The sequence below is a fragment of the Panicum hallii genome, chromosome 5 (assembly GCF_002211085.1).
Source record: "Panicum hallii strain FIL2 chromosome 5, PHallii_v3.1, whole genome shotgun sequence".
Classification (NCBI taxonomy): Eukaryota; Viridiplantae; Streptophyta; class Magnoliopsida; order Poales; family Poaceae; genus Panicum; species Panicum hallii.
In genome coordinates, this window is record NC_038046.1 from 37561591 (window position 1) to 37587449 (window position 25859).

General features: G+C 47.4%; 1 non-coding gene and 2 pseudogenes across 1 annotated transcript; 2 read left to right on the forward strand and 1 right to left on the reverse strand.

Annotated features, from left to right (window-relative positions):
• Nucleotides 1–660: 660 nt before the first annotated feature.
• Nucleotides 661–15709, forward strand: LOC112894627 (annotated as a pseudogene).
• A 3257-nt stretch (nt 15710–18966) lies between these two features.
• Nucleotides 18967–19105, reverse strand: LOC112896066. The gene has a single exon (XR_003229355.1). It is a non-coding gene; the product is annotated as a small nucleolar RNA Z247 (small nucleolar RNA).
• Nucleotides 19106–24658: 5553 nt separating this feature from the next.
• On the forward strand, nt 24659–25639 carry LOC112894993 (annotated as a pseudogene).
• The last annotated feature ends 220 nt before the right edge of the window (nt 25640–25859 follow it).

Genomic DNA, 25859 nt, shown 5'->3' on the forward strand with positions numbered 1-25859 from the left:
CACTACTATGAAGAACCCCTCCTCCCAAATGCAGGTGCTGATGTGCAGATGACACTTCATCATTGTTAATACTTAATACAGAGGTAGCTTAGTTGAATTGTGTTATTCTGGTGGTTTTATCTTGTTAGTTGCTATCATCGTGTGTGTTTATGTTGTTGTTTGTTGTAATACTTTTTCTTTATTAACGGCCGACATTTTATTGAAAAAATATATGCCCAAAACTTTTGTTGTCGGTTTTTTTAAATATACGTGTCAACATTTTTTTGACACAAGAATATGTGTTAACTTTTGCTTTTGTTGGAAACTTCGTTTTTACAGCCGAGTGGAAAGGAACGTCTCGTAGCCAGTAGAATGCGGATTTCCACCAAGTAGTCCTGCACGGCAGCGATCCAAATCCAGTATTTATGTTTTAGGCTTTCAGCTAGTGGCAGGCATGTCGTTCTTTTTTTTTCCCGCGAGGAGAGGTACGTATTGACTGGTGTGCCTGATTAAGTTATTTCAAACTAAGACTACAATTAACAATGGATCGTTGGAGGTACGTCGAGAAAATGCACGCCTGCTTCATTGCTCTCGATCTCTATAAAGATCACCAACATACCATTGCCATGCTCAATAACCTGAAAGCATAGAGTTAATAAGAAATTAAAGCTCTTATCCCGCATGGCAAACTCACCAACGCCGATGACCATGGCCCTGGCAGTCTTGGCTCTTGGGCTGGCACTCCTCGTCGCCGCCGGCCCCGCGGCTGCGCATCACTGCAGCTGCCGGCCCAGGCTTCTGCTGCAGCAAGTATGGCTACTGCGGCACCACCAGCGCCTACTGCGGCGACGGGTGCAAGTCGGGGCCGTGCTGGGGCTCGTCTGGGGGTCGTGGCAGCGTCGCAGGTGCCGTTGTGTCCGTGGCGAGCGTCGTCACCAGGTCAAGTCTCACGCCGGGAGCTGGTGTCAGGGCACAGGCTTCTACACGAGAGGCGCCTTCCTGGAGGCGGTAGGCGCGAACCCGGGCTTCGCTCGTGGCGGCTCGGAGGCCGACCGCATGCAAGCGCGAGATTGCTGCCTTCTTCGCGCATGTCACGCACGAGACCTGGCGTAAGTCCATGGAGCCACCGCTAAAATGCAGAACGAAGCATTCGTGCATTCGCTTGTTGCAGAGGCTGAAACTTTGTTAATAGAGCTTTCCTCGTTAAGAAAATTTTCCAGAATCCAAACATTCGTCCTAATATTGCTGACGTCTTTGCATGTAATTCATTGTAGATTTGTGCTACATCAACGAGATCGACGGGGAGACACTACGCCAAAACAGCAAATAGGAGCAAGCAATCTGAGACAAACCTCTAAGGGCACGTCTCAGATTACAAAAAGAGAGACGCGCTAAAAATGCGGGCGCGGCGCTGCGTGGGGTGGGGGAGGGTAAGAGACAAATGCAAGACGCGCCGTGGGAGGGCACGTCTCCGATCATTTTGAGATCTGAGATGCGCCTTAACGTGGCTCGTCTCGCATTTATTCCCACCTCAATGCGAGACGCGCTGTGGGAGAGCTTGTCTCCGATCATTTTATAAAGCCACAGAAAGTAATGCGAGACGAGCCTTAGTAAGGCGCGTCTCGCATTGATCCAGGGCCCCCAAAAGGGGGGCGCGGGGGGGGGGGGGGGGGGCGTCTGTAGCGTACAATACATTACATATTACATTACATTACATGGAATCAATCTCTTGAAACTGAACGAACCGGCTTACATTACACTACATTAGTAAATCCAGCAATACATTACAATATCTCAAATACAAATAATCTCACAATACATTACAATATCTAGCTAAATCCAGCAATTATTATTACATCGATATTAATTATTAGATAGATATTAAATCAGGCAATGGCGCTGGCTTACGAGCGCTAGCAGCTTCGCGAGCTGAATCATCGTCCTGCCCCCTGTAAGCGTTGTTGTTCCCCGAGCCACAGCAATTTAGGCTGACGTTGGCTGAACAGTCGCTGCAGGGGAGGCAGCCGCCGAAGCAGCTAAACAACTTTGACCAGCTCGGAAATTTCATCCTGGACCAGCTCGTGTTTCGTGGGTTTCGTGAGACAATAGAAATCGATAGAGTACTACCACTAAAGCAAACAAAGAGAAGCTTCCTCCGTGGGTTTCGTGGGTTTGCTGATGCAGATTCAGGCAGAATGCGACAATTCCAACAAATACATGCAACAATGGGGGGTACCCGATCCTTATGCGCGGGGGATGTTGGTGGTGAAGGGCGTTGTGGTCCCCGTGTCGCAGATCTGCGGCTGGTGGTGGAGAAGCCCGGGGATGTTGGTGGTGAAGGGAGCTGTGGTCCCCGTGTCGCAGATCTGCGGCTGGTGGTGGAGAAGCCCGCTGGAGGAGGCGCCGCAGATATGCCGGTGGCGACCGCCGTGATCTCCGAAGCGGTGCACTCCGGGAGCGCGGCGGTCTCGGAGGATGCGCCGAGGAGGGTGATGCCGAGCGCTGCGGTCTCCGGCACGCTGGGGAGGGGGATTTTGGTGGTGGCGAGGTCCTCGGTCTCCGGGACGCTGGGGAGGGGGATTTCAGCCGTGCTCATTTCGTTCAGCGGTACATCTCGCGACTATAATTTCTTTCGTTAAATAGCCGGGACGCGTCTCGCTTTACTTTACTGAGACAAATGGGAGACGCGCCACTGGATGGCGGCTCTCAGATCATGCGGATGGGAGACGCGCCACTGGATGGCGCGTCTGAGATCATGCGGCGCGTCTTGCATTTGTTCCCACCTCAGACAAGACCCGCCTGGAGGTCTGGAGGTCCGAACAAGCTGTCCGAACTTGCAGTCTGATACTTTGGTGGTGCGGCTGGGTGGATCTGGGGAAAGTGGTGCTGGCGGATGTGCGGCTGGGTGGATCTGCCGCGGCGGGCGGTGGAGATCTCGTGGGGAGCGTGTCGCGGCGGGCGGCTGAAGCACGATCGAGCCTCTTCTTGCTGTCGTGTGTCGCGGGGGCAGTGGCAAGGTACCTCCGACATGATATCGATTCTTTTGGGCCAATAAAATTTAGCGCAACTCTAGATCTAAAGGACCGTCGTACTTGAGCCGAGCGGGGCCATTTATGCCCAAGTCAAGTCTAGCTATTACTACTATACGATTATTTCCCTCCCGTTTTCCAAACGAATTCACCCCAACCAGTGTGTGCATCTTGCCAGGCAGATGTCGCTGCCTACTTGAGCCACTCGAGCGAGGCCGCCGCCGCATCCATCCCATCTTAATGTGTTTCTCGTCCATCACAACTGTACACATTTTGGTACTTTAGTGCAGTGCTATAAGTAGAGTTAGAAAAACTCATTCTACTGCCTTAATTAGTTTTATTTGTCCATTTAGCCTTGGAATAAAATTTTGGTTCGATTGACTTTCGAAAATGTTTGAATTTTCCTTTTGGTTCACCATGTAATAATTAAGTTCTAAATTCAAACTTTTATGGCTAGAATAGGGCATTATAACTTATGTTCGAAAATACACCAAGATTTTTTCATGATTGTCTTCAGACGTTAAGAGCATCTAATACTAAATTAATCCGAGATAAATCATATAGCATGAAAAGTAAAGATGAAAATCTTAAAATATTTTTTCTAGCACATGATATCATGTCATTTGCCATCTAACAATATTTGAACTTAAACACTAGTTGTGCATGGCCTCAAACTATGAGAATCCTAACGTTTTGATTTCATATTCTATATAGATGTCGTATCGGCGTTGGATGTATGGTCCACGCCTTTGCAAGGAGTTTATGGATGGTGTTCAAGCCTTCATTAAGAACGCGAAGAAAGATATGGTGGACAATGGTATACAGTATCTTTATTGTCCATGCAAAAATTGCAAAAATGAGAAGCGATATCTTCAAGAGCACGTGTTGAAATCACACTTGATCAAACGTGGATTCATGGAGGATTATCGATGTTGGAATAAACACGGTGAAGAAGGACTTAATGAAGCAGAGAGTAGGGATTCCTATGTGGAGAGGGAGGTCCATAGCGTTGTCGAAGAAGAGGACGACGATGTGGACGAGGCGGATATACTAGGGTTGAGCAATGCCGACATCATGGAACAGGTACTAATCAAACCCGGCCCATAATAAAGCTTACAATTAGTATAATAAGGTCGTGCTAATATGACTTTTCATGTCTAGCTTGACAGGTTGATAACATAGAGGAGATGGTTTGCAATGCTGAGAGACACGGCGACGATGAGTTCAAAGGAGGCGAATTCGGAAAGTACAAGAGGATGATCGAAGACTCTAAGAAACCTTTCTATCCTGGTTGTGGATTGAAATACTCAAGGCTATTTGCAATGGTGAAGCTTTTCCAGTTGAAAGCAATCCACGGATGGAGTGATGGCAGTTTCAAGGAGTTGTTAGCACTCCTTAAGGACATGCTTCCACAAGGCAACACCGTCCCTGAGACCGTTTATGAGGCCAAACAGATTATCTGCCCGTTGGGATTGGAGGTGGAAAAGATCCATGCGTGCAAGAATGATTGCATTCTCTATCGTGGCTCGAATTATCAGGACCTTGAGAAGTGCCCTGTTTGTGGACTCGATCGATTCAACCGTAGAAAAGATGGTGGTGATGATGAGGACTGCAACAGAACAAAGGGCGGACCTAAAAAGGTGTTTTGGTACTTTCCAATTGTTCCACGATTGGTGCGCTGGTTTGCAAACAAAAAGGAGTCAGAATTGTTGCGATGACACAAGGAGAAGCATAAGGTGGACGGGTTGATAAGACATCCTGCTGATGCCACACAATAGCGGAACATAGATTTGCGATATCCTAAATTTGCGGAAGATCCGAGAAATATTAGGATTTCAATGAGCACAGATGGCATGAACCCATTCATGAACAATAGCACACATAGCACCTGGCCAATTGTTCTGACGATATACAACCTTCCGCCTTGGTTGTGTAACAAACGGAAGTACATTATGCTGTCGGGCTTGATACCGGGGCCACATCAACCTGGGAATGACATCGACACTTATTTCAGTCCTTTGGTTGACAATCTGAAGTTGCTGTGGTGTAAAGGAGTGGAGGTCTGGGATGAGTACAAGCGTGAGTACTTTCAGCTTCGAGCCATTTTGTTCGCGACTATCAGTGACTCTCCAGCGGCACGGAACTTGTCCGGACAGAGCAAGAAAGTAGGTTGCGGGTGCCCACATTGTTTGAGAGAGACAGACTCTGAGTACTTGAGTGAGTCAAAAAAAATAGTGTACATGGGACATAGACGCTACCTTGGAATGAAACACCCGTTCCGGAACATGTGTGATCACTTCAACGGTAAGGCCGAGAAGAGGCATCCTCCACCGCATTTCTCAGGTCATGATGTCTATGAAATGGTTAAGGATGTCCATTTTGTCCTCGGTAAGCGGAAAGGAGAGAAGAAAGGCAAGAAGGGCAAGAAGGTCGTTGTTGAAGAAGATGACATGTGGAAGAAGCAGTCGATTTTCTGGGAGCTACCGTATTGGAAGGACTTAGACGTCCGTCATTCTATTGATGTGATGCACGTGGAGAAGAATGTCTGTGAGAGCCTTCTCGGCACATTGCTTAACATGGACGGAAAAATGAAAGATCACGCACATGCACGAGCTGATCTGAAGAAAATGAAAATTAGAGAAGAGTTGTGGCTCAATGATGACTCCTTTAAAGGAATGGAGCTGCCCACATCATGCATCACCCTTTCAAAGAATGAGAAGAAGGAGTTTTGCGAGTTCTTGAAAAGTGTGAAAGTTCCAACTGGCTACTCAACCAATGTCTTGAAGCTTGTATCAATGCCTGATCTAAAGCTATCTCCCGGCATAAAGTCTCATGATTACCATGTATCGCTGACGCAGATGATTGCCGTAGGAATTCGGAATATCCTACCGGTCAATGTTTGGGAGGCTATTATGAACCTTTGCTTTTTCTTTAATGCAATTGGTCAAAAGGTTCTAAGTGAAGAAGATCTTGAGTCATTGGAAAAGAAACACTATGAAACTTTGTGCGTTCTTGAGATGTATTTTCCACCTACCTTTTTCGATATCAGCCTTCATTTCACGGGCCATCTTATCAAGGAGATAAAGCTACTTGGTTCTATGTTCCTTCACCAGATGTATGCGTACGAGAGATTCAACGGCATTTTGAAGTCACTAGTAAGAAATCGAGCTTTCCCCGAGGGCAGCATGGTACAAGGATATTGTACAGCGGAAGCCATTGAGTGGGCCCTAAACTACGCTGACCCGAGTAACCCGGTTGGTGTTCCCAAGTCTCGTCATGAGGGGAGGCTCACAGGCACGGGGACGATCGGGAAGAAGGCTATAATTCCAGATCGAGATTTATTTCATAGGGCTCATTTCCACGTGTTGCAACAAATGGACATTGTGTCTGAGTACTTTGATGAGCACAAGGAGCTGTTGCTTAGAGAGAATCCTCTACACAGTGAATCATGGTTAGCAAAGGAACACATGAACAAATTCTATGGTTGGCTCCGGAATCGAATTTCACGATCAGATACTCCTATAAGTGAACAACTCAAAAAGTTGGCTCTTGGTCCTATATTCACCGTTATGACATACCAAGGGTATGACATAAATGGATACACGTTCTACACCGAACGACAAGATAGGAAAAGCATGTATCAGAATAGTGGTGTACGTGTTGATGCTTACGATGTTAACGGAGAGGACAAAACCGCGTACTATGGTCAAATACAAGAGATATGGGAGCTTGACTTTCACGGTTTTAAAATTGCTCTTTTCCGTTGCAATTGGGTTGATGCAAATAGAGGTGTACAAAAAGACAAGTACGGGTTCATTAGTGTCGATCTTAGCCGTCACGGATACAAGACGGACCCTTTCGTCCTCGCACAACATGTGGCTCAAGTGTTCTATGTTTCTGACACAACAAACAAAAGACTCAAGGTGGTTATACCTGGAAAACGGCGAATCGTCGGTGTTGAGAATGCGGTCGAGGAGGAAGAGTTTGATCAGTTTGATGAGATACCTCCTTTCGCCACCTCAATGATCAAGCCAAGAAAACCATCAGCCAACGAAACTCCCTACTTGCGCAACGACCATAAAGAAAAAGTCAAGAATTTCAAAAAACCAAGGGAATAACGGAAAGTAGCAAAATGATTGGGCACACAATGTATATTAATTGTTCCTTTGTCAAGTATGGGAATTGTGTGACTTTAATTGTTCCTTTGTGAAATATGGTAATTGTGTGACTTTAATTGTGCCTTTGTGAGATATGATAATGTGTGAATATTTGTGAAATACGAATTCAGTTCTGGAAATATGAATTCAGTTCTGTAACTGAATTTTTAGTTCCAGAAGTGAACCATTCAGTTCTGGAACTGAACAAATACAGGCAACCAGCACAAGGGCATGAAAGGCGAGACGCGCGTTACCTACGGCGCGTCGCTCATATAACAATGCGCGACGAGCCGTAGGTAACGCGCGTCGTGCATTCCCCATGGCAGGGGCATATCTGCAATTATTTTTCCCGTTCTAAGGGGGTCCGGGCAAAACCTAGAGGGTCCGGGCGGAACCCAGGGACCCTGGGGTCCATGATGTAAAAAACACTTGTGCCTAAAAAGAGAAAACAAAAAAAAGTTACCCGGGGGTGGTTGGGGTCCGGGGCCATCGGGCTCAACCCGCAGGGTACCACGAACAGATTGAACGGGTTCGACCCGCAGGGAGCCCTCGGGGCCCAGACCCACACCGCCAGCATGGGCAAAGAGAGGAAACAGCGGCTCAAAGGTACATGTATCGTAATTTCGAAACGGCAAGGACCGCTCAAGCTTATAAGCTGGACGCACTCGCCTTGCGTTGGCGAGGTGGGACAAAATCCCCTCCCCACGCGCGCCTGATCAGGCAACCAGCTCGGGGGCATCAAAGGCGAGACGCGCGTTACCTACGGCGCGTCGCGCATATCACAATGCGCGACGAGCCGTAGGTAACGCGGGTCGCGCATGGAGATGCGCGACGCGCCTTAGGTAAAGCACGTCGCGCATTTAGAACGCGCCCCTCGGCCTTCTTGGGACTTAGGTCAAATTTTCGAATCGAAACGCCGTCCTCTCGCGCCGCCCATCGTCGAATTGCCAAATTTTCACACCCGTTCTCTGCTCCCTGCCGCCGCCGTCCTCTCGCGCCGCCCGTTGTCCTTGAGCCACACCGTCACTCCCTCGCGGCCGTCGTCCCCGGCCCCGCAGCGCCGCTCCGCGCTCTCGGCGCCCCCCGGGCCCGAGCTCCCGTCCCCGCGAGTGCCGCCGCCGTCGAGCCTTCCCTGACCGTCGCGCCGTCGTCCCCGGCCCCGCGGCGCCGCCCCAAGCCACCGTAGCGTCGTCCACTGCTGCCGTAGGTGAGCTTTCCCCCTTTCTAATTAGTCAGTGTTCATACCCTGTATATGTATATGTGAGGCAAGAAACATCTTCCATGGACACACATAATGTGCAAACCGCTCCAGGCATTGTAGCTTCTTGTGGTTGCAGGACAAGATCAAATTATGTTTCAAAAAATATGTTAAATCAACACACCAATTTATCATATTTATCCTAATACATCACTACAGTATCATATTTATTTAAATCAACTTAACCAGCGAGGCACCAACAATATGTTTTGCTACACAGAATTCAAAACAAATCAAATTATCAAGAGCAAAAAGAGACCAACCTAGCCAAATTTAAAAAAAGAGCGGTTAATGACCAAAGATTAAGTCATATATTTCAAAAAATGGAGATTACTTTGCGAGAATATATATCACTAAAGCATTAAGCATGTCTAGGCCTAGGTATGGGATTCATGCGGTTACTCTATGGTTGTATCTGATTCGGAGCGGTTACTCTATGGTTGTATCTGATTTTTTTTTTCTTTCTCATGTAGCACGATGTCCAGTGGTCCGGACAGTGTGCAGCAAGCTGCAGGCGGTGAGGACAGTGTGCAGCAACCTACAGATGACAGAGCATCATCAGGACGGCCGTCACGGTCACAGTCAGGAGCTAGCACGTCTGGTGCTGGCAGAAAGAAAAGGTCACAGACAACGTGGCCATCAGATGTGAAAAGTTGTGGCCGGGTCAATTCTGAGGCAGCACCCGAAGACCTGTCAATCTTGGTGAGATTAGGACGGGTTTGTGGCCTCGCTGCCCAACAAAGGGTGCCACTCACCTTGGAACATTTCGATGACTTGTCTTGGGACGACAAAAAGAGAATCTTCGAAAACGATATTCAACCCTATGTTGAATATCCGATAGAGTTGCACGATAAGGCTACGAAGCATGCTATGAAGATCATCTCTAAAGCCTGGAGGAGCTACAAGAACAAGTAAAGTGTTGTCACTTACTATTGTCATTTACTAACATTTTTTCATTATCTACTGTCACTTATGCAGATTTATTGTTTTGTCGTGCAGGCTTTTAAAGTGTTGGAAGAAGAAAGAGAACCCTTTTGACAAGTATGCGGAGTTGACCAAAGAAGCCTGGGACGAGCTTGTTCAAAAGTGGAATACTCTCGAGTTCCAACAGTCAAGTGAGTATTTTCGGGGTCTCCGAGCGCGGAACGAGCTTGACCACCACCTTGGCTCAGTGGGATATGCTGGAAAGCAACGCAAGTGGGAGCAGGAGGATGAGATGCTGGCAGAGAGGGGCATTGAGAATCCCTATGAATCATTTGAGGGACGGCTGACACCATTTATGCGTGCTAGGTCAAAGCTCACGGAGGATGGCAATATCAATTTCTACAGCATGAGCGCTGAGGAAGTTGCTCAAAGGGCTTTGATGGAGAGCAGCCAAGGTTCAAATGAAGGAGTGAGGGAGTTTGATGCGCTCACCAGGGCTTTGGGAACCCGTGAGCAATGGGGTCGTGTCCGTGGTGTTTCCAGTCAGTTGACCTTGAAGGAGGGGTTCCCTGAACACAAAGGCAGATACCGGAAGTGGACTCGAGACTCCTCATCAAAGGTTGACATAGATGAGATCAAAAAGCAGGTGAAGATGGAGATGTTTGGAGAGCTGAAGACCATCTTCGAGTCTCAGGGATTGTCATTCCCTGATTTGCCGGGGAGTAGGATGAGTGAAGAGAGAAGGGACAGCTTCGCTTCTACTGCAGCGGGTGCTTCTCAGAGTAGAGGGACAGAGAGGCCATCAGTGCCTACATCAGTGGAGCCAGATACGATAGATGGCTTGGCTCGTCTGACCCGATGCAGTCTTCTCTTGCAGCTGGTCGGAGATTCATCTTGATTGGAGGTCGGGAAAGGGCTTGTGTATCCCGTTATGTCCCAGCTTGAAGGTGTCCAGGTCAGTGCATTGGTCTTTGCCTCTCTTTTCTTTTCTCCTATTTCTTTTTGTTTTTTTTCTTTTGGTTTGTACAACTTGCTTGAGATTTAAAGGCTTTGTTGTTGTTGCAGGTCAGGGCTGATTGTGCTGTGGTCAAGATTGACTTACTACATGAGTTTGCTAAGAATATCAAGCTGGATGTGCCACCAGATGACATGACCACCACTTTGCGGGATGCAGTTGCGAGAAGGGTTCAGTGGTGGAGAGCTGGTATTGATATTGATCCAGCAGATGCAGATTCAGTACCGACCACTGAACCTCAGCCATAGAGTCCTGCAGTGCCACCGACGTTTTCTGAGCCATGGCCACAGCTGCCGGATACATGGGAAGCGTTACCGGATCCGCATCCTCCTGTCCTACTCAGCCTCAGATTACCCCCCCTCCACCTGTTCCGACAGAGCCAGCTACCGCTCCCAAGAAGCCAAGCAAGGCTAATCCTGTGAGGAAGAAGCAAAGTAGGCCGATGGCGATGAAGCAGGAGATCTCAGAGGGTAAGAAAAAGGTGGAGCAGATAAAACACCCGGTTACAAGGGCTTACACTTCTGAGAATCCAAAGTACAGGGTTGGAAAGTCCTTGCTTAGTGTCCCTGAGCTTCGGACAGCAGGTCAATATTGTGTGGACCTGCACAACTACTACATGCGCAATGTCAATAAAGCCCAAGAAATCATGGTGTCATACGAAGAGCGGCACGTTCTGCAGCTTGAGGGCAGTGGTAACATCTTTATTGTTGCCTTCTACGATTTGTTCGACCTTTTCAACCTCGACGCTTTGGATCTTTCTCTCATTCAGTGCTTTGCATTGTAAGTCGATTAAAACTTGTTTCCATTTCAATGCATTTGATATACGTTCAACAATTTAAGTCGTTTCTATTTCAATTCATATGGATCGTGTAGGCACATGCAACAAGAGACAAGGCGTCGAACCGGAAAGAAGTGTGGGTACATTGACCCACAGATGATGACGATGACAGTAATGAATTCAGATAGAGATAGCTTGGTCAGGTGCGCACATGCAACAGTTAAACTTGTTTTCATTTCAACTTGTAGCCACATGTAGTCGCTTGTTTCCATTTAACACATGTAACCGCTTGTTTCCATTTCAACTTGGTTAGGTACATGGTGAAGTGCATGCGAGTACATGCTGACAAGGAGCACATTGTGGTGCTGTACAACCCAGGCAACCATTGGGTTACACTCATCATCAATGTCAAGAGCAAGCAAGTCTTCTACCTTAACTCGAGCATTCCATCAGATGAGTCGGGCGCGCCTCAGATACGTGATTATTCTCTAGTCATCTCAATCCTTGACGAGTAAGTTTGTTGTTTGCTTTAGTTTTTTTATCATTTGCCCATTTCAGAAGCATTTGTAATATAACATCCGGATGTCTGTGTTTAGGTCTCTTGACAGGCATCTTAGGGCCGAAGAAGGATACAAAGAGCAACGTCAAGTTGCGTTTACACATCACACCACGTGAACGGTAACTACTATAACTAAATCGCTTTACTATTACGATGTTTTCTTGGTTCTAAGTGTCGCAAAATGCTAATTTCTATCTATCTTTGACATGTAGTGCACACGGGAACTCTCGGGTAACTCATGTGGGTTCTATGTTTGCCACAACATGCTTCTAGTTGCAGAGAAACCGGATTTAACGGTAAGAATTCTCACATGTTCTAATTAAGTATATCTGTCTTCATCTTGTATTCTAACTGCTTGTAATTATATTTTGAAGGACGAAGATGATTATTTCAATCATACGACGCTTGGTAACGTGAAGGATATCCGAGAGAGGCTAGCGGGGTTCCTCACGATGGAGGTGATCAACCCAAAGGGGGAGTTCCATTTATCATAGCACGGCAGGCGACATTGAGCTAGATTGAGACTTGCTTTCCATGTCTTCTATTGTTCTTATCGAGTACATGGTGAAGTGCATGCGAGTACATGCTGACAAGGAGCACATTGTGGTGCCGTACAACCTAGGCAACCATTGGGTTACACTCATCATCAATGTCAAGAGCAAGCAAGTCTTCTACCTTGACTCGAGCATTCCATCAGATGAGTCGGGAAAGCCTCAGATACGTGATTATTCTCTAGTCATCTGAATCTTTGACGAGTAAGTTTGTTGTTTGCTTTAGTTTTTTTTATTTGCCCATTTCACAATCATTTTTAATATAACATCCGGATGTCTCTGTTTAGGTCTCTTGCCAGGCATCTTAGGGCCGAAGAAGGATACAAAGAGCAACGTCAAGTTGCTTTTACACATCACACCGCGTGGACGGTAACTACTATAACTAAATCGCTTTGCTATTATGATGTTTTCTTGGTTCTAAGTGTCGCAAAATGCTAATTTCTATCTATCTTTGACATGTAGTGCACACGGCAACCCTCGGATAACTCATGTGGGTTCTATGTTTGCCACAACATGCTTCTAGTTGCAGCGGAACCGGATTTCACAGTAAGAATTCTCACGTGTTCTAATTAAGTATATCTGTCTTCATCTTGTATTCTAACTGCTTGTAATTATATTTTGAAGGACGAAGATGATTATTTCAATCATACGACGCTTGGTAACGTGAAGGATATCCGAGAGAGGCTAGCGGGGTTCCTCACGATGGAGGTGATCAACCCAAAGGGGGAGTTCCATTTATCATAGCACGGCAGGCGACATTGAGCTAGATTGAGAGACTTGCTTTGCATGTACTCTATTGTTCTTATCGATCATTGTTGTTTTGAGTTAGGTTGAGCCTTGTTTTGAGTTTTGGACGAGGCTAATTGATTGTACATGTGTTATATAATACTATCTTTGCTTGTGTGTATCGCACTGTGTGAATTGTATGGATGCGTGCGATGATTGCGGTGAATTCTGTGAATTGAAATCTTTTGCGGGTATTTGATTGCAGCTGCCAAATCCTGGCTAGTTCCAGGATGCAGCTGGGGAAAAAAAAGGCCCCTGTTGGGGGTAGACTAATGCAAGACGCGCCTCGCTTAGGGCGCGACTCTCATTTGGCTCCCAGGGGCGCCTGTGTGAAGCCAAGGCGAGACGCGCCGTAAGTGAGGCGCGTCTCTCATCTGTGACTAATGCGAGACCCGCCTAGCCTAGAGCACGTCTCGCATTTGGCTCCCAGGGAAGCCTGTTTGAATCGAAGGCGAGACGCGCCGTAAGTGAGGCGTGTCTCTCATCTGTGACTAATGCGAGACCCGCCTAGCCTAGAGCGCGTCTCGCATTTGGCTCCCAGGGAAGCCTGTGTGAAGCCAAGGCGAGACGCGCCGCAAGTGAGGCGCGTCTTGCATTTTGGTAATCTGCGACGCGGTAATGCGGGACGCGACCCCTGCTCGTCTAGCATTTTGCCTAGGGTGCGTCTCAGATTAGGGCTTCTAGCGTAGTGAGAGCTCGAACTACTGCAACCCGGGTAGGGATGGCAATGGGTCGGGTTCGGGTCGGGTGGAGCCAAAACCCGACCCATGAGAAAATGACATCGGGTCGAAAACTAAACCCACACCCGCACCCATGGGTGGAATTTTGCACCCACGCCCGAATCCGTCGGGTTTCGGGTCGGGTGCGGGTGCCCGTCGGGTTTTGCAATCAAATATGCTCAAAATTGTCAGCCCAGCAAGAGACGGGCAGAAGCAGCGCACGGCCTAAATTGACAGCCTAGCTAGAGACGGGCAGAGTCAGTCCACAGCCCAAATTTGACAGCCCAGCCAGAGACGGGCAGAGCAGATAAACCTATATGGCTTCCGGAAGTTTTTTTACTACTTGGCTACCACTGTTTGAGATTGGTGCGCATGTTTCTATCCGTGCGATTTCGTGCCCCTTCTACCTTCTCTCTTTTCTCCCCTAACATCCGCTGCCGCCTCCTGTTCCTACGCCCAGGCAGCCGCAGCTCTGCCGCTCAAGCTGCAGCCCGCGGCTGCCCCCTGCCCCGCCGCCTTGCGGCTGCAGCCGAGCGCCGCTGCCGCCTTCTGCCCCCCTGCGCGCGCGCCACCACCGCCTGGTCCTGCTGCTGCTCCCCCTGCACACGTCGCCGCCGCTGCCTGCTGCCCCCCGCGCAAGCCCCGCCACGGGCACTGCGTCTGCCGCGCGGTGGCGCGATAGGTGGGCACGGGTACGCGGCTCGGCAGCAGGTTGAGCGCTGGACCGCCGGAGCAGGGGGCGCGTCGGGGGGCGGACGGGGTGGCGGAGCAAGGGGCCGGACCGCCGGAGCTGGGGGCACGTCGGGGGGCGGACAGGGGTGGCAGAGCAGGGGGCCGGAGCTGGACCGCCAGAGCAGGGGCGCGTCGGGCTTGGGCGACGCCGCGACGGGCTGCTGCAGTGCTGGTGCTGCTGGAGTGCTGGTGGGCGCCTGGGCGGTGGCGGCTGGGGGCTGGCAGCTGCTGCCTGCTGGAGTACTGAGGGATGGGGGATTGGGGGAAGGGGGTAGGGGGTTAGGGTTACTCTTGTTGAGCTGGGCCAAAACTCGTAAAAGGCTTCTTTTCGGGCGCCCGATGGGCATCCATGGATCCGATTTGAAATCCGAACCCACGCCCGAAATTAGATGGGTCGGGTTCGGGCGGACCCATGGGTGCAAAACAGCACCCAAACCCACCCCCGTCGGGTCCGAAACCCGACGGGCGCCCGAACCCGTGGACCCGATTGCCATCCCTAAACCCGGGTGACATGCAGTGGCCGTGCTACCCAGGGCAGGGGTACTACGACCGGGGCCCGCTGCAGCTGTCGTGGAACTTCAACTACGGGCCGGCAGGGAGGAGCATCGGCTTCGACGGGTTGAGGGACCGGACAGGGTGGCGAAGGAACCCGTGGTGTCCTTCAAGTCAGCACCCTGGTACTGGATGACCAACGTGCACCGGGTCATGCCCCAGGTGTTCGGTGCCATCGTAAGGCTAATCATAGTGGGGATTTCATAGCGAGTTTCATGACATTGATTACCATGACACATTAGTATTTTTGATGCTGTGGTACTAATTTAATGAGGGAAGAGAAGGAACTAGTTTCATCCCTACGACACTCTGCTAACTCGTTTCCAAGACGTTGGAAATGGCGTGAAACGACCACTGTGACCGCCGTTGTTTCATGGGGGATCCCGTGCACCACTAGATCAACTAGCATTTAATTACACTGGTTAGCTTTGAAAATAGTGAAATAAAACTCTCCATTGAGGCATAGTGTTTCATTCATCCCCCAATCTAATGTGGCATTTTTGTAAACAGGGATACGAAACTCCCCATTGTGATTAGCCTAAGGGCCATCAACGGCGCCGACGAGTGCCACGGTGGGAAGAATGCAGCCAAAATGAGAGCGCAGGTGCGCTTCTACTTGCAGTACTGCAAGCAGTTCGGCGTCGACCCGGGGAGCAACCTCACATGCTAGGTGCTCGGTTCGTCCATGCATGATGCTCATTTCATGTGAATGAGGCCGTAAATATACAACCATTGGATGGATTTATACTTGAGCCTTGAAGGCAATGTATATAGAATGTATTTATATTTTTTTCTCATGAGATTGATCAACATGTACTGCTAGAATCCTTAGCATTAGTACTAGGCGGGAACCCCCGGTTAGTACCAGTTTTGCGTCCGATACCGACTGCCCATTACTAAATGTGCTTTCATTTAGTATGGGTCGGATTGCTTGTTACTAAACGGCATATTTAGTACCAGCTGGTACTAAATGATTTCACACCCAAAAAATAAAGAAACTTCCGGCCTCGCGCGTAGTTTCTTTGCCATCCGACCTATGCATCATATGTGACAATGTGAGACATGCTTTCCTTTTGAAGTAACCCGTAGGATCATTTAGTACTGGACTAAGATACCGGTCAATACTAAATGGTGACACCGGATGGTAACATTGACCAGTACTAAATGGCTGTGCCAATTTAGTACCGAGCCAAACACCAACCGGTACTAAAATATAACATTTAGTACCGGCCGGTGTCTTAGTCCCTAGAAATAAGCCCCTAAAATCATGTTTTAGCCCTAACTTCTCCGTTTTAACTCCATTTTCATTAATTCTTGCGCTCACGCGATCCTTACGACATATGCAGTAGATTTATTACATTATTTTGCTCTGTTTATATTGATTGGTGTGCTGTTTCTTATTTATTGTATTTATTTGCTCCTATGTACTTGTGTGTTACGATAAATGGTACGCAGTTCGAGGGTCCACAGGAGCTGAGCTTTGAAGACGTTCCCGAGCAGCAGCAGTTCTTTGACGAAGGCAAATGGTCCTTGATCATACTCCAGTCCCAATAACTTTATAAATGCACACGTTTATATTGTATGCATGCATGTATCTAGAATATGATGGATTCCAAACTAAAGATGTGCCTAGATTCTATTTAAGTTGCTTTCACTTAAATTTTGGCTGGATAACCTGGAAGTCATGTTACACTGGCTTTCTCATGTTATGGGATACTTTATTGATGATAATTAAGATCATTGCATTAATTGGAACATGAAGAACCACCCAGGAAAACAGTACAACTATAATACTACATGGCTCTGGTCTTGGCTAATTAATTAGAAACTTTAGTTTATAATGGTCTTACTGAAAGGGCAAGAGGGAAGTGCATTGATGGGCTATAGCTCGGTCCTCTTGGAGGCTTTGTGTATGGTCTTTGGCTAAGGTATCGTCTCATTAGGGAGGGTCATGACCACTGAGGCCTGAAGCCTTAGCGGATCGTTGCAAGTTAGGGAATCTTTGTAAAGGTCTCGTAGTGAATCCCTGTCACCCACCTTGGAAGTGTTTAAGGGCCTTACAAACCTGGGCATTATGCGAAACACGAATTGTGGGTAAAGTGTACAACATGTGCCGAGCGAAAACTGATATATCAGCCGTGCTCACGGTTAAGAGCGGCTTGGACTCTCACATGATAATTGAACTAAAAGATGATCTAAATCGTGTTCCTTATTTATTTATTTATTTATATTGTGGATTATTTACCTTAGATATTCGTTTAAGGGTTGGTATATACTTACATTTAGTAAATGCTTGCTTAATAAAATTTGATCAACTAAAAATGCTTATCGCGGTCAAACCACGTTAGGTTTTCCTTGATTTTGGCCTTGCATATCATATAATTTATTCCACTTGCTGAGTACCAATCATAAGTATACTCATGCTTGCTTTATTAAAACCAATGCTGCTCAGAACAAGATAATTGTCCGGAGTTCCCTGAAGATTTTGAGGAATACTAGGCGTATGTCTCCCAGTCATCTAGCTGTGAAGTTGAAGTCCGCTGCTAGTTATGAACGTTTATTTATTCGCTTAAGATTAAAACTGTCAATCATGTAATAAAGTACTATTATACTCTATTTCGTTAATGCATTGTTTCGGGTATTCACTTGTGACGTCTACTGTATATGCAGAACTTGATCCTGGCGCATATATAGGATGCATTCGTTTACCTTTTCTAAACCGGGTGTGACAACAAGCCTACTTCAACTATGTGCTGGTGCTTGCGTTCAGCAGATCCATTCGGCTGGTGAGCATGAGGATAGGAGACGTGATGGGTGATCCCTACTTGGCGGGAAAAGGAATTAAGTTTTTCATACTTGCCACCCCAATAAGTCGGCATAGCAATGATCATGTGACTAAACGCTCAACTAAGTTTTGAAACTCATGAGAACATTTGAAAACTTCAGTTTTGTGGCGTAATAAATAGATCCATGAGGATTTGCTGAAATCATTAATGTAACTAACATGGTATTTCTTCCTTCCCATAGAATCAGGAGCAGGAACCCATACATCAGAAAAAATAACTTCTAAAGGAAATTGAGACACACTTGACGACCTAGGGTAGGGTAACAGTGTTCTCATAACCAGAACAGGGAAGGTTATTACTACTAATGACACGACGAACTATCTGATGTGACGGGTGTCCTAGGCGATCATGCCACCTTGTAGAGGAGGGTTTTGAAGCAACTAGGGCTTGTCTGCTACTAGATTGGTGCGTGCTGGAAGGAAGAGGTAGAGGCCTCTTCTACACTTGCCTCGAAGGAGCACCTTTTTCGTTGCCTGATCCTTGATCAAGAAAAAATCAGGGTGAAACTCAAGAAACACTTATTATTAGAGGCAAGGCGATGAAGATACAAGGCTTTTGTGCGAATCGGGAACGTGAAGAACGTTTTCAAATGTAAATCACGGCTGGGAGTATGTACAATAGCATGACCAACATGACCAATGTTCATACCTCTCCATTGGCCGTCCTGATCTGTTCAGTGCCGTTGTAGGTGCCGTGCATGGACAGCTTGTTCAGATCTCCTGTGATGTTGTCTGTTGCCCGGTATCCACGTACCAGTTGGTGTCGACTCCGTAGGAGTTCATGGCAGCAGCGACAGTTCTTTCATCAAGGATGAACTCTTCATCGTACCTGTACCAGCAATAGGTGGCCGAGTGGCCATCTTTGAAAGAGACTTGGCACCTCACCTTGTTCTTGCTGAGGCTGTTCCCATTGCTGTTGCTGTTGTAGCCTCCTCTGTTGCCGTTGCCGAGTCCTCGATTGCCACCGCGTGCACGGCCACCACCGCGCCCACGATTGCCACTGCCACGGCCTCCTCCACGGCCACCACGAGACGCCACGTTGGCCGATGAATGGGAGCCACCAGTTTGCAGGTTGACTCGTTGCTCGAAGGTGAGAAGCTGTGTGTACAGCTCTCCCACCGTGATTGGTTCAGGACGCGCGAGGATGGCTCACACCACTGGATTGTAGTCGGCATCAAGTCCGGTGAGGATGTGGCTGACTACTTCCTCATCATCAAGTGGTTTACCACCAGCGGCCATCTCATCTGCCAATGACTTCATCTTGTTAAAGTAATCAGCCATGGACATACCTCCTTTTTGTGTGGTGCGTGGTCAGCGCAATCCTTGTTGTAACCATGCGTGCACAGGTTTGTGAGGCCAGCATCTCTTCGATGCTGATCCAAACTTCAGTTGCCGTCTTCTTGGTGGCAACTTGAGTGAGGATCTCCTTGGAGATCGTGGAGAGCAAGTAGCTCAGCACCTGTTGATCAGATACAATCCACTTGGTGTAGGTATCGTTGGGCGCCATGATCTTCTTTCCATCAACGAGGACTTCAATCTGCTTGAGAGGTGCAGCAGTCGAGCTGTCCAGGTACCCCTCAAGTTGGGCACCACGGATGGCAGGCATGACTTGCGCCTTTCATAGCTGGAAGTTGTTGCGCATGAGCTTCTCCGTGATCGGGAGCCCGAGCAGCGCAGAGGCGAGGGAGAACGTCGACGAGCACTCCATAGATTAGATGGATTTGAGGTTGGCTCTTGGTACCATGTAAAGATGGTTAAAGCGTGTTGCCCTTTGGGGTCACGCCCTGCATGTTATATAGGCCGAGAAACACCCTCGGCGTGGTTTACAATCAGAGTTGGCGGCAAGCTATCCTGATTACAAGCAACAAGAAGATCTTACATCTATCTACAACAAATACTAGCTCACAATCCAAACCAACACCAGATAAATAATAGAGTTTGTTACAAGTTGTTTTTCTAACAGGCGGCGGCGGCATGTGGCGGCCGTGGGCAGTCGAGGTGAATGCCGCTGGCAAGGAGGCGCTGCCAACATCCACGGTGCACGGGCGAGGAGATGTTCTGACCACTGATCCAGATTGTGGGCACCGGGCATCGCCGTCATCATCGTTCAACGACTTCATGTCGTTGCGACCGAGTTGCTAGATGTGGTGACTGAATACTGATCCCGGAGTCCACATTATAATTCTGATTACCGTGTGTAAATCAATTTGTCACATTCTTGCATTCTGATTATAATCCATGCTATCAAATTCAAACATGCCATTTTTTGGGATTTACTCAACAACCGGTTGGCACAATTTAGTTTTACCTGATGTTTGATCTGTCCTAAAAATCGTAGAAAGGCTTGTATTGTTGCACCAGAATTTACTTACTAGATTATGCTTATTAGCTCAATTAGAAAAATATATACCCGGCCGTAACGCACTACGGGAGAAGCCTCATTTGCTGAGTGTATGACACACTCGGCAAAACAACATAAGCACTCGGCAAACCCTTTGCCGAGTGTTGCACTCGACAAAGAGGAAAAGGCAAAAAAAGGTCGGCAAAGGCCTCTTTGCCGAGTGTTTTTTGTCGGGCACTCGGCAAAGACTTTGCCGAGTGCCTAATCCTGCTCTCGGCCAAAAAATGGACGTGACGGCGGAAGAAACGGTGACGGACGTTTGCCGAGTGCCTGAGAGAAGCACTCGGCACTCGGCAAAGTGTATGCTCTTTGCCGAGTGTCCTAGGTCAGCACTCGGCAAAGTGTATGCTCTTTGCCGAGTGCTGGTGTAGTGACATTCGGCAAAGCGTATGCTCTTTGCCGAGTGTCGGTGGAGTGACACTCAGCAAAGAGATTTATTTGCCGAGTGCCGCTTGAGAGGCACTCGGCAAAGGTATAAATTTTTTTTGGAAACGCCTGTTTTCTCTCCCTCCCCGGTTGGGAAGCCTCACACAATAATTTTACAAGTTTACAATAGCTACACAGATGCATCAAACAAGCTGATCGACCACAAGTTTTACAAGAGTTTAACGATAAAGTTAACAAGCAATGCAAAATAGTTTTACAAGAGTTCAACGGACAAATTCATAAAGTTCACAAACAGTTATCAAAACCATTGATTACAACAAGTTCACAACAAAGGATCATTTGACTGATTTCGAGAACCACCACCAAGTTGGCCAATTAGACTGATTTGGAGAAACATGAGGATCATTTGAGGCCGCTGATTGATTCTGCACAAAGTAGAAGAGATTACATGCGTGAGACAAGAAAAATAACGATCATACATGACTAAAACTTATCCATACTCATAGGAGTAGAAAACGGATCAGGAGGTGGAGGTGGAGGTCGAGGTGGAGAAAACAATGAAGCTGGCAGAGCAACACCCGTTGCGGCGCCAAGGCTCTCCATATAAGTAAGAATCTCCCTCATCCTTTGCTACTCGGCCAGCCGCTCGGCCTCACGCTCGGCCCTCATCCTCGCCTCCAAGTCCACACATAGCCTCCTCTCTTCTTCTAGCTGGTCCTGCAAAATTTTTACCCTAATGTTACAATAATGCAAAGAAAAGATCTATAATAATCAATAAACGACACATAAAGAAAGAATAACCTGGAGTGCTTGTATTCGATACTGTGAAGTGTTCTGCTGAGGTCGTATGGCTGGGCTCACGCTGGTGCTCCTTGCTCTAATCTGAGATAGAGTAGGAGTAGAGGACGAGTCGATTGCGCCATCGGCAATCCAGTACCGCCCATGCTTCTTACCTCCTCCGACCCTCATGACGACTTTACCGTCAAGGTCCTCGGTGGTCGGATCATAATCTGGACCATGGACCTCCCTTGCCATCGATGTGTACTCACTGAGGCGGCTGTGGACGGTCGCGTTGCTATACGCCTCGGGCCCGTCCTTCGGGTTGTAGTTGACACTGGACGTCGCCTTGCCCTTGTGGGCCATAGCAAATGCCTTGAAGAGAGAGCAAGGCTGGCCACCATGTGACGACGACTGCGAGAAAACCAGCAAGAAATTAGAAATCATGCATAATTGAGTGTTGGATTAAATAAATGAATTCGCGTATCCATGCTTCTGCGTATCCGCTGAGGCTACGGCTGCCTTGATGGTGTGGTACACCAGGCGAGGAAAGGAATGAAAGAGCCGACGAAGTGCACAACTGTTCGGGTAGCCTGTGAAGGAATAAAAGACCCTTTGCCGAGTGCCGGATCACGGGCACTCGGCAAAGCAAACTTTGCCGAGTTCCAAAACACGGGCACTCGAAAAAGGGTTCTTTGCCGAGTGCCCGATCACGGGCACTCGGCAAAGTTTCCTATTTTTTTTTATTTTTCAACGCATCAGCGTGAACTGTTGAAATGTGGCAACCTTTGCCAAGTGTCCACAAACCGGACACTCGGCAAAGACAATATTTGCCGAGCGCTATTCTGTGACACTCGGCAAAATATATTTATTTTTTTCTTTTTCCACCCAAACTTTTTCTGTTGTGATTCTAGATTACCTTGAACTACATATGGAAGTTTGGCATATTACTCGAATTGTTTGCTATATTTAGTCAATTTATTTCATTTGATTGAATTTGTTTGGAATAATTCAAATTTGAATTGCAAATCATTCAAAGAGTGGAAAAAAATGAATCAAAAAATGATATTCATACTATTGAGCCTACTTTGACACCTTATCCATGAACAGACAAGAATTTCAAACATCTCATGTTCACGAAGCATGACCACAAACTTGGGGTCCGGTTGTTTTTAAATTGTATAAAAAGCAAATTTGGTCAGAAAATCATGAAACTTGCCCAGATGTCATGATATCATATATGGAGGCTGTGATAAAAATTTGATAAAATTTCGTAAAAGTTGTAACATACGATGCTTACAAACCGAAGCATGTCCAAATAAGTTTCATGATTTCATGTGAAGACCAACTAGGTGTTAAGCATCGTAGCTGATAAACTTTCACGAAATCTAGCCAAATTTTTATCACAGCCTCCACATATGATATCATGATATCTGGGCAAGGTTCATGATTTTCTTACCAAATTTGCTTTTTATACAATTTAAAAACAACCGGAGTCCAAGTTTGTGGTCATGCTTTGTGAACATGAGATATTTGAAATTCTTGTCTGTTCATGGATAAGGTGTCGAAGTAGGTTCAATAATATGAATATCATTTTTCGATTCATTTTTTCCCACTCTTTGAATGACTTGCAATTCAAATTTGAATTATTCCAAGAAATTCAATCAAATGAAATAAATTGACTAAATATAGCAAACAATTCGAGTAATGTGTCAAACTTGCATATGTAGTTCAAGGTAATCTAGAATCATAATAGAAAAAGTTTGGGTGGAAAAAGGAAAAAAAATAAATATATTTTGCCGAGTGCTCAGAAAAAACGCTCGGCAAATCACACATTTACCGAGTGTCCGCGATACCGACACTCGGCAAAGCTAACGGCCATTTCCTATCGTTCGCAGCTGACGAAGCTTTGCCGAGTGTCTGTCTTTGCCGAGTATAGGGCACTAGGCAAAACAGATTTTGCCGAGTGTTATTGTTTGCCAAGCGTTTGACACTCGGCAAATCTATTGTTCGCCGAGTGTTTCTTTTTGCCGAGTGCGGCACTCGGCAAATGTCTTATTCGCCGAGTGTCCGACGAAATGCTCTCAGCAAAAATTTTTGCACTCGGCAAAGGTGCCGTCTCCGGTAGTGACGTGTACAGAATTTGATGGTTATTTTGTGGTGGGTCGATAGTGATTTGTTGGGAATATATAGTCACTAAGGCTGCAATCAAACCTTGGCACTAGAACTCATCGTGGATGGGCTAAACAACCTGCCCGAAAATAGCCTAACTTGATCCGACCTGACCTATCCTAGGACAGTTGGTGGGCAGGGTTTGATCCCACACTTATCATCTAAATGAACGATCAATGCTCAATTGTCCTTTGATGGTTAAACGGCTAGTGATTGTCTGGTGTACCATTGAAAATATATCTTGCACAATTCAAGGGAAACAATGAAAATAAAAATGTCCCATATATATGAGTGGTTTGTGTAGTAGTGTTGTCTTATTTGACCCCACATCGCCTGTGTTCATGATGAAATAGTTAACCGGATACATCCTTATTACTTGGAAGTCTCACTTGTTTTAGAGTTTTAGTGCATCTCTGCCCCCACCTTATGTAAACAAAAGACTTCATCTAGAATATTCAGTTTATAGCTCAGGTGCAGGTGGATAGGCCTACATAGCCTTTTCAGTTTAAAACTCTAAAAAAGTTTACATAAGGCGTGTAAACAAGTTCAACTTGTTATTAGTACCACTGAGAGCTTCCACGCACAAAGAAGTTTTCTTAGTCCAGTTCTTGATGTGTGAACTTTGCTTTTGTTGGCAACTTTGTTTGACAGCCAAGTAGAGGAACATCTTGTTGCCAGTAGGATGTGGATTTCCACCAAGTAGTCTTCCACGGCGGCGACGATCCAAATCTAGTATATGTGTTCAAGGCTTTCAGCTAGTGGCAGGTACCTCGTTTTTGTTTTTTTTTTCCGTGAGCAGGTACGTGCTGACTGTCTTCTCAAAAAAAGGGTACGTGTTGACTGATGTGCCTAATTAAGTTATTTCAAACGGACACTACAATTAATAATCGATCGTTTCGAGGTACGTCGCATGCCAGATCGAGGAGACGCACGCATACTTCATTGGTCTCTCGATCTCTATAAAGATCACCGGCATGCGACTGCCCTGCTGCTCAGCAACAACCTGAAAGCATAGAGCAAAGCAACTGAAGCTCTTACCCATCATGGCAAACTCGACAACGCCAACGACCATGGTTCTGGCAGTCTTGGCTGTTGGCCTGACACTCCTCATCGCCGCCGGCCCCACTGCCGCGCATCGCTGCGGCTGCCGGCCAGGCCTCTGCTGTAACAGGTATGGCTACTGTACATGGCACGACCAGTGCCTACTGCGGCGATGGCTGCAAGTCGGGCCCGTGCTGGGGCTCATCGGGGAGCCGTGGCGGCGGTGCCGGTTCCGTGGCGAGCATCGTCACCAGGTCATTCTTCAATGGCATCAAGTCTCATGACGGGAGCTGGTGCGAGGGCACAGGATTCTACAAGCGAGGTGCATTCCTGGAGGCCATCGCCGCATACCCGGGCTTCGCGCGTGGCGGCTCGGAGGCTGACGGCGAGCGCGAGATTGCTGCCTTCTTCGCTCACGTCACACACGAGACCGGACGTAAGTCCATCATCGAGCCATCACCAGGAAATTAAAAAAAATACAGAAATGAAACATTCGTCAACAGGGTTCATTAGAACAAGTGCTGTTTGTAACTTGGCAATTCAATTTCCTTGGCTTGATGGCGTCTTTGCATGTATTTCACTGCAGATTTGCGCTACATCAACGAGAGCGACGGGGCGAGCTCGAACTACTGCAACAGCAGTAACACGCAATGGCCGTGCTACCCAGGCAGGGGTACTACGGCCGGGGCCCGCTGCAGCTGTCGTGGAACTACAACTATGGGCCGGCGGGGAGGAGCATCGGCTTCGACGGGCTAGCGCAGGACCCCGTGGTGTCGTTCAAGTCGGCGCTCTGGTACTGGATGACCAACGTGCACCGGTTCATGCCCCAGGGGTTCGGTGCCACCATCAGGGCCATGAACGGCGCCGACGAGTGCCACGGCGGGAAGAACGCTGCCGAAATGAGTGCGCGGGTGCGCTTCTACTTGCAGTACTGCAAGCACTTCGGCATCAACCCGGGGAGCAACCTCACTTGCTAGGTGCTCGGCTCGTCCATGCGTGATGCTCATTTCATGTGAATGATGCCGAGAATATATACACAACAATTCGATGCATTCATACTGAGCCTTGTTGGCACTATATATAGAATGTATTTGTATGGTATCTCTTGCGTTTTATCAGTATGTTGTAAAATACAAGAAATATATGGAAAACTTGTTTACAGTAAATATAATGTCAGGTGGTGCATTAATATATGGA